This window comes from Mytilus galloprovincialis, chromosome 13 (assembly GCF_965363235.1).
Source record: "Mytilus galloprovincialis chromosome 13, xbMytGall1.hap1.1, whole genome shotgun sequence".
Classification (NCBI taxonomy): domain Eukaryota; kingdom Metazoa; phylum Mollusca; class Bivalvia; order Mytilida; family Mytilidae; genus Mytilus; species Mytilus galloprovincialis.
Window position 1 is genome coordinate 35000898 of NC_134850.1, and position 16405 is coordinate 35017302.

At 33.6% G+C, this 16405-nt stretch overlaps 1 long non-coding RNA gene across 1 annotated transcript; it reads left to right on the top strand.

The window, feature by feature from the left end:
* The first annotated feature begins 2063 nt into the window (after positions 1 to 2063).
* On the top strand, positions 2064 to 8891 carry LOC143056946 (uncharacterized). Its single transcript, XR_012972575.1, has 3 exons — positions 2064 to 2209; positions 4243 to 5918; positions 8486 to 8891. It is a non-coding gene; the product is annotated as an uncharacterized LOC143056946 (long non-coding RNA).
* The last annotated feature ends 7514 nt before the right edge of the window (positions 8892 to 16405 follow it).

The following is a 16405-nucleotide window of genomic DNA, read 5'->3' on the forward strand; positions in this document are numbered from 1 at the left end:
TTTACTCGAATTTTCCCTAAAATTCGAAATTGATTCGGGCAATACGACGGATTTTACATGTTGAACATGATCTGCTTACTCTTACTTAGCATCTGAGACGACTTCCCGTAAATGGAGGGGTTCGTGTTGGTAATGCTTTTCATGTTTTTTTATGCTATTGTTTATCTTTTGGTCCATAATCGTATTTTACCACTTTCAGTTCTGTTTCAAATAATGTGTTTTACTTTGAATGTCGTTTGTATTATTCGCCTTTCGTTTACTTCACAACTGAAATTGGAATGGTACTTGAAATTGTTATATCACTTATAGACAATGAGTTGTTTTGTTTTATTCGCATGGAAGTTTTGGAGAAGAAGAATTATCAATTTTTGAAGTGTTCAGATATACATCTACATTTGGTGAAAATGCACAAACGAACTCAACTACAATATGTCTAAACTACGCCGACAAAATATGTTTAGACTCGATGGTATCTTACATCCGGCAGGATGACGGAACATCATTAGACAGAGAAATGGTAGGTTTCTGCTTATTTCTTTATTTTATTTTTTAATATCGAAGAATGTATATGCATATACAAATATTTTCTATTGTGAGATGTTATATTTTCTACAAGCGTTCTAGATTTACGGAGATATCAGTAAAAATGCATGTCAAAATAACGAATTGAGCGAACCTTGCCTCGAATTTGTTTAATTTCTTGTTATATTATTCCCATTTTACAGAAAAAAAGTACAGAAAGAAAGATATTGACATGGTTTTTGCAAAACTAATCACTTTGATCACCTCAATACTTGTAATTCTGTGTTTATGGAATGCAAGAAATTGGTCATGTCAAAGTGGAATAAACCGGTTTTTTCAATGTGTACCACCCGGTTTTGTCCTAGATTTCACAATGCATAGCTTTGTTTTGTCAAAGAAAAAAAAACCAATAATCGTATTGACAATTCTACTTCAGCGTTAAAAAGGAGTTTGGTGGCTCGTTGGAAAATGAATTCTTTCAGAGGACATTCTTATTATTTATTTGAATCTCAGATCAAAATGAATAATAAGTAACATTTAAAATTCGAATTTATTCATGCTATTAAAACAAGTATCATGCATTTAAAAAAGATTTTTATAACTAATGGTAACTTCAAACTAAGTATAAATATATCATAATTCTGTTGGTTTTTTTTTTTAAAATAAATTGATAGATAATTGATTGGTATAATCATTTTGAATCTTGTTTTGCCATTTCAAATCATGCAATAATCAAATGGATTAAGATTTCTACATTTCATAGAAGGTGATTGTGATCTATCATATGATTGTGATCTATCATAAGTTTCAATTTAACATCAAACATGTCATATTCTGAAACATACTTGTGGAAAGCTAGATTTTTAAAGACAATCTATTATGAAATCTGAAACATTTTATCGTATATAATTTATATTGAGTTAGTTGACATGTAATTGATACAATCTAAGCCGTCCGTAGATATCGAAGATGACATTATTCTGGGAAATCCTTTTGATACAATCTGTATATATATATAGAGTCTATGACTTCGTCGAAGTTGATGGACATTGAAAGAACAGGGGGTTCTCCAATTATTTATGCGGTCTCAGGTAGGTTTTCACTATCTATTTCTTTTTTTGGGCTTCCATATATATTTCTATTTATATTTCTAAATGTTTCAAGAGTGATCGGATTTTGTTTTTGTTTTCAGAAATAAAAGATATAAAATCATAGTTTGATGACGTTTTATTGATAAACATCTATTTATATAAAGACAAATATGCGACTTACATAAGCTTTGATAAGGGTTTACATTCAGGACAACGAAAGTTTAAGACAATTAAAGGTTTCCCACGTATCTTTCAACAATGAAAATCATGCTTTGAATGTTATCAATTATTATATTTTTTATGATTTTCAACTAAATTGGAATATACATGTAAAACCGACTGTAAGCAGCTGGTTGGATATTGAAAATCGAATATCGAATATCAAATAACGAAATACTAGGTTTGACATGTTGTCTAGTCCATTTAAATTGATTTTAAATGAAATGAAATACTTTTAATTTAACACACAAAGATAAAGGACACGGAAATCAATATTTACGCATAACATATAGAAGATCAAACAACTGATAACTGTCGACCAGCAATGGATTTATAGTATCGTTAAGGCAAAATATTTATGTCTCTTCTATTTAATTGTAAGTATTTCATATATTGGTAAATATAAGCAGATAGATAGAGAATCATATGTTTGTATGTGCATTGTAGCAAAATTTATTTTTAATATCCTTATAACAATGTTCATGGAAATGTTCTAGTATCCGCGGTCATATCTATAGTTATTCTATCGATCGCCATTGTTTTTAAAAGTGTCGACAAAAAAATAAACATACTACATAATGCATATGTAATAATTTCTTTCGGTATATAGATATAGGAAGATGTGGTGTGAGTGCCAATGAGACAACTCTCCATACAAATAACAATTTCAAAAGTAAACCATTATAGGTTAAAGTACGGCCTTCAACACGGAGCCTTGGCTCACACCGAACAACAAGCTATAAAGGGCCCCAAAATTACTAGTGTAAAACCATTCAAACGGGAAAACCAACGGTCTAATCTATATAAACAAAACGAGAAACGAGAAACACGTATATATTACATAAACAAACGACAACTACTGTACATCAGATTCCTGACTTAGGACAGGTGCAAACATTTGCAGCAGGATTAAACGTTTTAATGGATCCAAACCTTCTCCCTTTTTCTGAAACAATAGCATAACATCACAACAAAGAAAAAACATAGATTGTTATTAAGGAATTATATTTCCGAAGGAATCAAAACTAATTACATGTGTTTAAAGAAATCTAACTGACGTAATTATTTGATTTTTCATACAGAAGGGGCCAAACGGAAGGCGCTTTTTTAAATTATCTATTCACCTAGATAATCATGTACACCAGTTTTGTTTAAGGATGTACTTAGGTGAGGTTTTTGAATTTGTGTCAAATGTTCAGACTCCTTGGTGTTTTTCCATACAAGACAATGTAAAATAGTTTGCCCCATAACACCCATTTATGTTTTTCATATTAGACTTAATAGCTCATGAAAGGCCATTTACCAAAATTTGAGAAGATTCTTAATTTTCTTTCTTTTGTTTTGAGATCCAAATAATACCAATGCAAATATAAGGTAAAAGTCCGAGTCAGCCTTTTTCCGCCATATTTTAAATCTCAAATATCTCGAAAAGGAGGTCCATGACCTGTCAATATTTTCAGCTTATCTTTATCCTTAATTGATGCTCTACCAGCTCATAGTATCAATTTTAATTTCTTAATTTCGTAATTGTTACCTAACCTCACCTAAGTACATCCTTAATTACGTGTTAACTATAGGCGGGTAGGTAGTATTTCCTGGCCCATAAGGGATAATGATAGCCATTTAAGGAATTTTCACCACTTTCTAACACTGGCAAACATTTACTCACACAGTTAACTGAAGTACTTTCATTATACTAGTACTAATCAGAAATGAGTTTTAATACGTTTCATGGCCTTTTACTTTTTTTGCTATTTCTCAAAATCTTAGACTAGTGCTTTTATGTTTTTTTTTTATCATGCAGTGAATACAAAAAATAAACAAATCTCAATAAATCACTTTCACCTGTATGTAAAACTATTTCATATGATTCTACACTTCGTTCATCCCGGAAAGTATGTTCAGTTAGTACTGTATTTTTCGTCCAATCACACTGTTCACATACACTGACTTAATTAGGGTACACAAAAAAAGAGCAACCTATGTTCCGGAATGCAAATACAACCGTGCTACCTTAACTAAGACATCACAAACTTGAAACCAGTCATGACACCTATGATGCATAGCCCTCTTACTTTGAATCATATTACAATAATGAATACAAGTCAGAACTTATTTCTCACCAACAAAATATAAAAGATTAAACCCCTACCACAGCTGGTATATTTTCACTTTTTTCATCTTAACATTTCTTGCAAGAAGTGATCGAAACCCAAATATATGATGTTTCAAATCAATACTTAAGTAAAACATGGTGATTGAGGAGGGATTATTGGAATGCCAACTCTATTTCTAGTTAATTCGACTGATAGAAACAGTGTATTTCCATATCTTTTATACATGCACAATTAATTAGTTACGACATATCATACAATGACAGTAAATCCTATTTCTTTTCTGCTCTTTTAAGCGTTAAAATATGGACGTAAATGATAAAAAAGATCTTTGCAGTCCATGCGAATTCAAAAGCAAGACAGAAACAGCTAGAAAATGGTGTACTGAATGTGAAGAGCCCCTTTGTATTACCTGTTCTGAGAACCACAATGCAAACAGATATTTCAGGAACCATCATGTGATATCAGTAGAAGGTAACCAGTTGCTAGCATCACTACATATACCTCTCAACGAATACTGTGAAGTTCACGATAAGAAAAAGGACTTGTACTGTTCCTCACATGGAGAGATTATATGTTTGACATGTACGCAGACTACTCATGGAAAATGTGTGCCAGCTGCACGTTTGAGTGATGTCAGTAAGAACGCTAAAACTTCAACATTTGTCACAATGTTAGAATCAAATATAGCCGACGTCGTAGATCAATTAAGAGACATTATAAAAGATAGAGAAAACAATAAGGTAGAAATTGAAAAACAAAAAAATGAAATCCTTGAAGAAGTTAGAAGCTATAGAAAATGTATTAACGATAAGCTAGACCAGGTAGAAAGTATAATTATTGAAGATTTAAATAAAAAATGCCAAACATTTAACCTGAAAATCGACAACATTGTTATGTTTCTTAACGATCACCTGAAAAAGTTTGATGAAATACGAAAACAGATGGATACTTTGAAGGAATATGCTTCAGATACACAAACTTTTATCGGGGCAAAAGCTCTCGGAAAAACATTGCATTACAATGAGTCTATGCTTACATCGGTTTTAGAGTTAATCCAAAACATTAACATAACTTTGGAGGTGAATCAAGATATATTCGTTACGTGCGCAGATATAAAGTCATTCGGGGATATTCGAGTAAACACACTAGATACCGGTTATTGTAATTTGCAGAAAAACAGAGGACAATGCCCCATTGACCACCAATTAAAACTATCCAAAGCGTTAGAAATCAAGATACCACAGGAATTTTTTTTTAGAAGTATCATATTAAGTTGCGTCATACTTCCGAACAAACAGATGATTTTTGTAGACTCACATGCTCGTAATAAACGATTAATAGTTCTAAATGAGGATGGAACTCCTAATCGCAATATTAAATTGACCGGTAGGCCATTTGATATCGCCGTGATTGGCAGTAACAAAATTGCAATTAGTTTCCCATGGTGTACTCGCAATAGAATCGGAATAATCGATTTGACAAATAACAAATCGGAGCCCGACATTGTTTTTAAAAACAAATGTTATGGTATTTCATACGATAAAGATAGATTGTTTGTCGTCGTCAAGACTGAAGGAATTTTGATAATGGACTTAATTGGAAAGGTAAGCGCTTGCTTACCGATTGAAGGTGTGGGAATATTTTATGTCCATGTTGAAAATGAAAGACTTTACTGTTCTGACGAATGCAATGACACAGTACAGTGTTATGATATGGAAGGGTGTTCTATTTGGACATATAAAGATTCAAATTTAGTATCACCCAAGTCAATTTCATCAGAAGAAAACTTTATTTTAATAGCAGGATGCAAAACAAATAATGTTGTGTCCATTTATTTTAATGGAAGTTTTGCAAGCGTAATTTGTGACACAGATGACGGTATAATTAATCCAACAAGTATATATTTTGACTCAGGCAATCTTTTAGTATGCAATAGTTCAAATGCAATGGCAATTTTATGCAAGAAAAGGTAAGATTCTTATTATTTATTCTGTTTTATTATTATAATCTCCGACGTTTGTTTACAACATTTTTCGGATAAAATAAGATACTTTAATCTCCATAAATCAGGTTTAAAGACGCACATATCCGACCCTCTCTCCCTTTTGCCAGTCTATTTGAACAAAATCAGATTAAAAAGCTTTACATCGCTGGAGAGTGTTAAATCTTGTAAAGACGTTTTATATAAGTTAACATATTGCGCTCACATCTATGTTTACACCCATACTTCATGTTTATTTTGGTTAACTTATGTCCAAATTTATTGTGTTTAACTAATCGCTGTCTAGTCCACATTAACACTATATCTCATGTTTACATTAACTTATTGTTGTCTCATCGACACTGTGTTTGGTCCACGTTTACACTATATCTCATGTTTACATTAACTTATTGTTGTCTCATCGACACTGTGTTTGGTCTACGTTTACACTATATCTTATGTTTACATTAACGTATTGTTGTCTCATCGACACTGTGTTTGGTCCACGTTTACACTATATCTCATGTTTACATTAACTTATTGTTGTCTCATCGACACTGTGTTTGGTCCATGTTTACACTATATCTCATGTTTACATTCACTTATTGTTGTCTTCTCATCGACACTGTGTTTGGTCCACGTTTACACTATATCTTATGTTTACATTAACTTATTGTTGTCTCATCGACACTGTGTTTGGTCCACGTTTACACTATATCTCATGTTTACATTCACTTATTGTTGTCTCATCGACACTGTGTTTGGTCCACGTTTACACTATATCTCATCTTTACATTCACTTATTGTTGTCTCATCGATACTGTGTTTCGTCCACGTTTACACTATATCTCATGTTTACATTCACTTATTGTTGTCTCATCGACACTGTGTTTGGTCCACGTTTACACTATATCTTATGTTTACATTAACTTATTGTTGTTTCATCGACACTGTGTTTGGTCCACGTTTACACTATATCTCATGTTTACATTAACTTATTGTTGTCTCATCGACACTGTGTTTGGTCCATGTTTACACTATATCTCATGTTTACATTCACTTATTGTCTTCTCATCGACACTGTGTTTGGTCCACGTTTACACTATATCTGATGTTTACATTAACTTATTGTTGTCTCATCGACACTGTGTTTGGTCCACGTTTACACTATATCTCATGTTTACATTCACTTATTGTTGTCTCATCGACACTGTGTTTGGTCCACGTTTACACTATATCTCATGTTTACATTCAATTATTGTTGTTTCATCGACACTGTGTTTGGTCCACGTTTACACTATATCTCATCTTTACATTCACTTATTGTTGTCTCATCGACACTGTGTTTGGTCCACGTTTACACTATATCTCATGTTTACATTCACTTATTGTTGTCTCATCGACACTGTGTTTGGTCCACGTTTACACTATATCTTATGTTTACATTAACGTATTGTTGTCTCATCGACACTGTGTTTGGTGCACGTTTACACTATATCTCATGTTTACATTCACTTATTGTTGTCTCATCGACACTGTGTTTGGTCCACGTTTACACTATATCTCATGTTTACATTCACTTATTGTTGTCTCATCGACACTGTGTGGTCCACGTTTACACTATATCTCATAGATATAGGAAGATGTGGTGTGAGTTCCAATGAGGCAACTCTCCATCCAAAAAACAATTAATTAAAAAAGGTAAACCATTATAGGTCAATGTATGGCCTTCAACACGGAGTCTTGGCTCACACCGAACAGCAAGCTATAAAGGGCCCCATAATTACTAGTGTAAAACCATTCAAACGGGAAAACCAACGGTCTAATCTATATAAAAAAAAACGAGAATCATGTTTACATCTAGGTCATGGTGCAAATGATGCTATTTTCCCATTACAATCAGTTATTTTTAAATATTTTGGTTTAAAGAAAAAAACTGTATTGTTGTTTTATAGATTATAAAAGTGCATGTTGACAACTTGAATAGAAATATTTTATATTTAAACTTACAAAATGTGGTATGAGTGGTGAACTATTTTCAAGTATAAAATCTGTTTGTGATAATCATGATAATACTGTGAGCTGTGTAAAGTTAAAAGGAGAATTGTTTGACATTTTCTTTGTAGAAAAGGGAGTATTACAAGGCAAACCATTATCACTCATACTACTTTCAATGTTTTAAATGATTTGAAAATGAGTTTATTGATAGCTTATGTCTGCCAGTGGAGGTTAAAGAACTTTCAAATTATTGAAGCTATGTATATCTTGGAGTTATGTTGCATTATAATGGAAAGTTTATATTTCACCTGTTATATAATATAGGGGTTATATAATGCATCTAATTTAAAAAAAAAATCTTCATATAGAATTCTGTAAACATATTTTGACTGCTTAGAAATTTAGATATGAACTGCTACTGCAATTGTTGATTCTGGTTGATAATTTTAAATTACAGTTTACTTGACAAAAAAAAAAAAAACCCGTATATCTACACTGTATTAGATTTTAAATTAAGTATAGACTTTGTTCACACAAGCTAAAATTGAATATTGTAGATTCACAAAAAGAGCAAGAAATGAAAGATCAGGTATTTTATGTAACCATAGTGATATTGAGGATGAATTTCATATTATTTTATAATGTCAAAAATATAACAATATAAGAAAATTGGTTTATAAAAAAGGTATTAATATACAAATACATCTGTTTGTAAATTAGTTTAGGTATTGTCAACAAAGAATGTAAAGGACTTGTCTAATTTAGTTAAATATTTAATATACGCCACAGATATAAAATTTTCATTACATTCCTTTGAATGATTTATACTTTGTAGTCTTGCCTCCGATTGCATTTTAAATGTTTTGTTGTGACATACATGTAAATGTTAATGATATACATATCAACTGTATTGCTTCTGGTTAGAAATGAACTATTAAACACAAAATCGCATGTTTAAATAAACTTATTGTTGTTTCATATATATTTCTTTTGGTCCACATCATATTTCATGTTTAAATAGTTTTATTGTTGTCTCATCGACACTCTTTACAAGTTGGCATCTGAGTTTTTGAATGTCCCTTTTCCCGCCTTTTAGATCTTCTTCAGATAAAGGAAAGACAAGTGACGATAATAGTTGTTTTATTTGAGCAACATGCATAAATGGAAGGCGTCACAAATGATTCGTTTGTAATATCTATATAAACACTTACGAGACATATCTAATCATTAACGGTTGAAGTTTCATATGTAATATTATATCTCCTACAATAAAGCATAGTTTTGTTTCCCCAAAATAAATCCTTAATTCTATAGCTTACTCATTTAGAAGATTGCTGCTTAGAAGCAAACTGAAGGGTTGCTTACATGCAAACTAATTTGATAAGGGTTTTTATTTCTACAAGTTAACTGTTCTAATAAAGGGTTGCTGCTTAGAAGTTAGCTATTGAAAAGAGATTACTTGTAGCAGCTTTCACTAAGTTGTTTTAAATGATAATTTACAAGTAAGCTGTTTTCTCAGATTGATATTTTCCATCTATTGTAGCCACGATACCATCCTCTGTTCCTGGTTTTTACTTGAATACGAATATTCACCTGGGGTTTACTCATATAATCACCACTATGGATCCACTAATAACTAAGGAACAGTCTATTTTTCTATGGAATATATTTTGACATGATTGAGGTTTCATCTGATTTTGATTTTGTTTTATGAGTTTTATGATACGATATTTTACTTTTAATGTTAGTGTTGTTCCATCGGCCATGAGCTTCTCTTACGCGCGTCAGGAAATACATTGATTGTATATCTATTTCGAACATGCACGTTTAGTCAATTCGCCAATAAAGGTTTAGATGCTGTAAATATTAGCAATATTTTCCATCAGAAATCTGTACAAAAATCTATACCCGATAACTTCAAAAATAAAGCTACACCTGTTATTTCTTAAGCCTCGGTCACACCTTACCGGATAGCTCGAACGGACGCCTAACGGATAAAAAAAAAGTTATCCGTTGACAAAATTTGTATCCGTTGGGAGTCCGTTGGTGTACTAACGGACATGTAACGAATGCCTAACGGACACACAACGGACATTGAACGTACGTGAAACGGATACGTACCGGACAGAACGGACGTCGAACGTACATCCAACGGACGAGTACCGGATAAAACGGACACCTAACGGAAGCGTAACGGATAAAACGGGTGAACAAAATAATCTGAAAATTAAAGGCAATAAACCATCTAAAAATTAAAGGCAATAAACCATCTAAAAATTAAAGGCAATAAACCATCTGAAAATTAAAAGCAATAAACCATCTGAAAATTAAAGGCGCGTCAGATGGACATGGTATATATGTTATAATATTTGCTTCTGAGAAAGTGTGGTCAGTAGGACAGGTATCAAGGTCACATGTACCAAACAAATTGAACAATTTATCCGATTTTTTTTACGTGTTTACACACGAGGGTCACTTTAGTTAACTGGTTTAGTTGATTTTATTTTGTATTGCGTGATGTATAGCATGATATATGTGCAAATATAGAGCTCCTCTGATTAAAAAAGTCAAGGTAGAAGCAGTGTGGTAATTCATTTTTATAGAGTTTAAGTTGATTTTCTGAATTTGTTTATATTATGTAACTCTGGTATGAAAACGGATATGGTGTTATGCGGAACTCTCCATCCGTTCTGCATGCTACGATATTTTGCTCCAGAAGCAAGATGTCTAAGTGTAATTGCTAACTTGAGTCCTGGTTCCAGCGGATTTCTGTAAAAGGTATACTGCTTGGCTATGCGAGGTCCAACCCGCTGCAATACCTCGTCGAACATCTCTGTGGGCATTCGAAGGAAGTGTACGCCGATCCTCCCGCCTAAGTTCGGTCATGAGTTGGTCATATAGACCAAAACTGCGTCGTCTTTCAGGACTAAGCCATGGTCGTGTCCACCATCTCCTTTGTCTTCTCCTTCTTCTCCTTTCGACAGCTATAAGGTTTATATTTGCTACATTTAAGTTAAGTATGGCCTGAATAAGGGCTGCTTGGAAGCGAAGACGTGCTGTTACTCCAAGATCCATCACGAATAATAAATATTCATGACACTTACGAAAATCTAGCATACCAATTATTGGCATTTCTGACGCGAAATTTCAATAGGCATTTGTCCGTTTTACATCTGGTAGGCATCCGTTTTATCCGTTATCCTTCCGTTAATGTCCGTTTCACATCCGTTTTATCCGTTAGGCATCCGTTAGGCGTCCGGTAGACGTCCGTTGGTGAATTGGTCTACCGGATCTCCAACGGATGCATAACGGACACGTAACGGATACAAAACGGACGAGTACCGTACAAAACGGACGCCTAACGGACGCCTAACGGACTTTCAACGGACATTTTATCCGTTGGACGTCCGTTCAAAGTTTTGAACATGCTCAAAATTTTCCACCGGACAGAACGGACGTCAACGGATAAAACGGACGCTTAACGGACATGCAACGGATATGGACGGACGCCTAACGGATAAAAACGGACGTCTAACGGACATCAACGGATTGAAAATAAGTTATCCGTTAGGCGTCCGTTCGAGCTATCCGGTAAGGTGTGACCGAGGCTTTATACTTACAACAAGTCTATTGCATCCAAGATTTTCAACCACAAGATGTTTTTAGAGGCCTTTAACCTCAAGGATCGTGAAATCCAAACCTCCGGATTGCTCATGTGCATCGTCACAATACAATTATAGTCCAGCTGGTCATGTTATTACTGGTGACCTTGGCATCGTTATCAATGAACAGATAAGAGAGTTGTTAGCCAAAGACTAAAATATAGAATTCCCCAGCCCATCAACTGGAAAAAGAACTGTAAGTTACTGATGGATGCAGTTGAGGACTATGCAAGAAAATGGGTAAAGCGCGAACCAGACGAACCAGAACTGGACACTTTGTCTGAATGGATCAAAGCTATTCGATCATGCATTCAGAAGCGCATTAAAAAACTACGATGTACTATGAGCACAAGAGTTACTAACCCTTTCAATACTCCGGATGTTGTGGATGCTTTATCCTCTTTGCATGACAAATATGTCGTTGTTCCAGCAGATAAAGCCTCCAATAATATTGTCTTCATATGTAAAAACCATTATTCATGTTATTTGCAATGTCTCACAACAGAGCTTGGAATAAAGATAATTACTGGTAATCCTACATATTCTTTAACATCATTTACCAAGGACGAAATTTTACAACATCACATTTTTTTTCCCTTCTTTCTTTTGGTATCAATATCAAAGAAAACGATACATAGCTGGGTCATCAAAATGTTAGACTAAACATTTTTCTAAAGTATTGACTACTATTCTTTCTACAGTTAAAGATGGGCTACAAAAATATTGTGATGAGATATATTCTACCAGTGGTGTTAACCAGATGTGGATTATCGAAAATTCGAAAGATCTACTGCTTAATCTTCGATCACAATCTTTGCAATTTTGCAGCAACATAAAGACTTTTGATTTTCTACGCTTTACACTACTATTCCCCATGCTCAGTTGAAAGATCGACTTCACCATCTCATTAAACAGAGCTTATTCTATTAAAATGGGAATCGTAGATACAAATTTCTTGTTTTGGGTTAACATAATTCATATTTTGTGAAGAACCACACGGAATCTTCCAGAAAATATACTGTAGATGATATTATCAAAATGCCGGACTTTTTGATCGACAATATATTTTTTTAGTTTGGAGGATTTATATTTCAACCGACAGTCGGTATTCCAATGGGTACTAATTGTGCACTCCTACTGGCCGATTTGTTTTTGTACTCGTATGAAACAGAATTCATTCAGAACCTTCCAAAAGACAAAAAGAAAAAGCACCTTGCGAAATTCATTTATTTTACTTTCCGATATATTGATGATGTCCTATCATTGAATAACCCATATTTCAGCCAATACTTACATCTCATATATTCCAGTGAACTTGAAATTAAGGATACTACTGATACTAGAAGGACTGTTTCATACCTTGATCGTTTCCTCAATATTGACACAGATGGACGACTTCCCACGAAAATCTATGATAAACGGGACGATTTCAACTTCCCAATTATCAATTTCCCTTTCTTTGCAGTAGCATACCCTCTGCCCCTTCGTATGGTGTTTACATATCTAAATTGATACGTTATTCTCGTGCATAGTCCCACTATACGTACTTCATATACAAGAGTGTGCTCCTAACGAAAAAACTGCTCTAAACAGTTATGAGGAGGACAGATTAAAAATGACACTCGTAAATTTTACGGACAACATCACGAATTGGTTGATCCATACGATGTGTCTTTGTCCAAACTAACTAAGGACATTTTTACCACGTGTTAGATTGTGGTTTGTCATTACGTCGTCTGATCTTTTGATTCCCGAAAGTGACTTATTCCCGATTGTGACTGTTTTGCTGAGTGTGAATTCGAATTGCTATAAGACGTGTCACGGTACTTTTCTATCCCAAATTCATGTATTTTTTTTTTATGTTATTTTTGTTATTCTCATCGGATTTTGTCAAATGTCTTAACGTTTGTAGTTGTAAATCTTATTATTTTCTGTTATATTCGTGTGTTATGGTAAAGATAATTAATCACCCGGTTCATTTGTTAGATTTTAGTTTGGGTCAACGAAATTTATACGATGGGTTTGGTTTACAGTTTGATTCGGAAGAAGCACCAACATGGCTAGAAGATGCAGTTGATTGTCTGATTACTACCACAGTTTGATATTGATTAGTATTGTGGTTTTTGTTGTTGTTGATAAATGTTATATCGGTGTTGCAAATCTAATCTTGAATTCTGTCCTATTTCTATCTTGCTTTTTGGGAAGTTTTTTTAGAAATTCGAATGTGACGTCGATTTGTGCGTTGATGGCTTTGGCTAACTCGGCTGTGTATTTTTGTGTGCTGGTTTGGGTTGTTTTATGTGATGTGTCCGTTTTTATTCTGTAGTTAGTCGCCACTTCGGTTTTATCATGTATATCTATTATCTAGTCATTTTATAAAATTTACTGTTTGCAAAAGCGTGAGTTGTTCTAAATAATAAGGATGTTCTTGTCCCGGGCAGAGGATCCTGGCCGTATTGGGCACAACTTTTTCGGAACTTTTGGTCCTCAGTGCTCTTCAACTTGTACTTATTTTGGCTTTCGAACTTTTTTCATCTGAGCATCACTGGTTAGTCTTGTGTGGACGAAGCGCGCGTCTGGCGTATTAAATTTTAAACCTTGTACCTTTTGTTAGCTATTATTCGTGTGTTTCTCTGTCCTATATCTTCTCCCATTTATTTGTATTGTAGTCCTGTTATGCAATGTTGTCATTTTAATGTTATATTTAACATTGCCATAAAAGCGGGTGGTTTGGCATGCCACAAAAACAGGTTCAGACCACCATTTTTCCCTTAAAATGTCCTGTACCAAGTCAGAAAAATGGCCATTGTTATATCATAGTTTGTGTCTGTGTTTGTTACATTCTAATGTTGTGTTTCTGTTGTGTCGTAGTTCTCCTCTTATATTTGATGTGTTTCCCGCAGTTTTAGTTTGTAACCCGGATTTGTTTTTGTCTCAATCGATTTATGAATTTCGAACAGCGGTATACTACTGTTGCCTTTATTTATCTGCATTTTTTTTTGTTAAATGTATAGTGATGTGCGAAATTTTAGTGTCTTGGACTATTGTATATTTTCTTGCTTTTTTACACATGTTCAATGGGGTATTTATCTTTCTAAAAAAAAAAATAACATTAAATAATTCAAAAAGTTTATTAAGTTGATTTCCAAAATGATATCACTTCCTTTAAAAATGACGATTTCTGAAATTCGGGTTTCGTTTTGAATGTTAGACCTAGCATATCCTTAACACGACGGGTGCCACGTGTGGAGCAGGATTTGGTTACCCTTCCAGAGCACCTCAGATCAACCCCTGATTTCGGTGGGTTTCGTGTTGATTAGTCTTTGGTTTTCTATGTTGTGTTTTGTGTAATATTGTATATCTGTTTGTCTTTTTCTTTTTTCACCATGTCGTTGTCAGTTTATTTTCGATTTATTAGTTTGAGTATCCCTCTGGTATCTTTATTCCCTCTTTTTTAACGTTCTCAGTCATGACTGGTAATGTTACCAAAGTGAATGGTTTCGAACTGATTCTTCCTGAAAATATAATACTTTTGATTGCAGTCATCACAATTCTTTAGATATAAGTTATCTCCTTTTCAAAGTGAGTCTTGAAAAAAGAGAAGACAACACCCATAAATAAGAAATCATTTGTTGTTGTCGGAAATATTAATTTGTTCGATTGTTATGTGCCATATCATCGCGATCGTTTATCACCTATTTTTCCGTCTGATCTTTCGTCAATGACATATCACCGTCACTTTTTTTCAGTTTTTACCTATAATGATCAAAATGACTTGATATATAGTTCAGCACTTGACAGGGATGGTATGACGAAGTTTAAGCGATTTTTCGCTTTTCGGATCTGTTCGACAAATTATTCCTCTTTGCTAATATGTTGAATCGTCAGTTTTTGGAATCAACATTTATTTCTGACACATTTCTCTAGTACTACCGAAGCATGATTTGACTTAATATTTCGTCAGCAGCTTCGACAGTTGCTTTTCGGATCTGTCAGACCCTTTCTGCCTATTTCTTAAAAGTATGGTTTGTATGGTACACTAGACCGAGTGAACAGTCTTGTTTCGTTTGGCAATTGTGTTCTTAACAGTTTTAAATCAAGGATAAATTAAACGGGGATTCTTCTTGCATAATAACCAATCCATTAACTACATGTATTATGTAATTCATAACTTTGAGAAAGGGTTGTGGTATGTGTTGCGGACCACTTCAAACTTTGTCCGACGTCTTTTTTCCCCTCACAATTGGTTTGTTTTACCTTTCGTTATTTGCAAACTTTTCCCCATTCAGCTTGAGTTTAGTAACAGCATTGAAAAGTTCAAGCATATTGTAAATACTGTTACCATATGTGTTTTAGAAAACCTTATTGAACTTTTAATTGTGTGACCAAGTGTGAATGCTACCGTTCATTGATTAAATGCTGATGTACAATTATTGAATGTCTGCATGTATCATTTTTTAACACTAAGTATGCAGGTTTTGAACATGTCCGAATGATACAAAAGCAAACATCGACACAGGTAACATTTTTGTTGCACTCTTTAAACATGTTAAACACGCACTACACGAGCAAAGGTTAAATGTCAAGATTTAGAGCAACTCAAGTTCACTTGCATAATTTTATTGAAAGTGTACAAAATGATGGTTGTAAAATGTCAAGCATATTCTTGGTTTTTGTTAGTGTTCATCAATTTGAATTAAAAATCTACTTAATGATCTATAAAAACTATATCCCATTCAGATGCAATTGGATTAAACAACAATAGACACTTCTTCAAAAATTAATTTTCACTATTATAGCAAATGAACATATTGA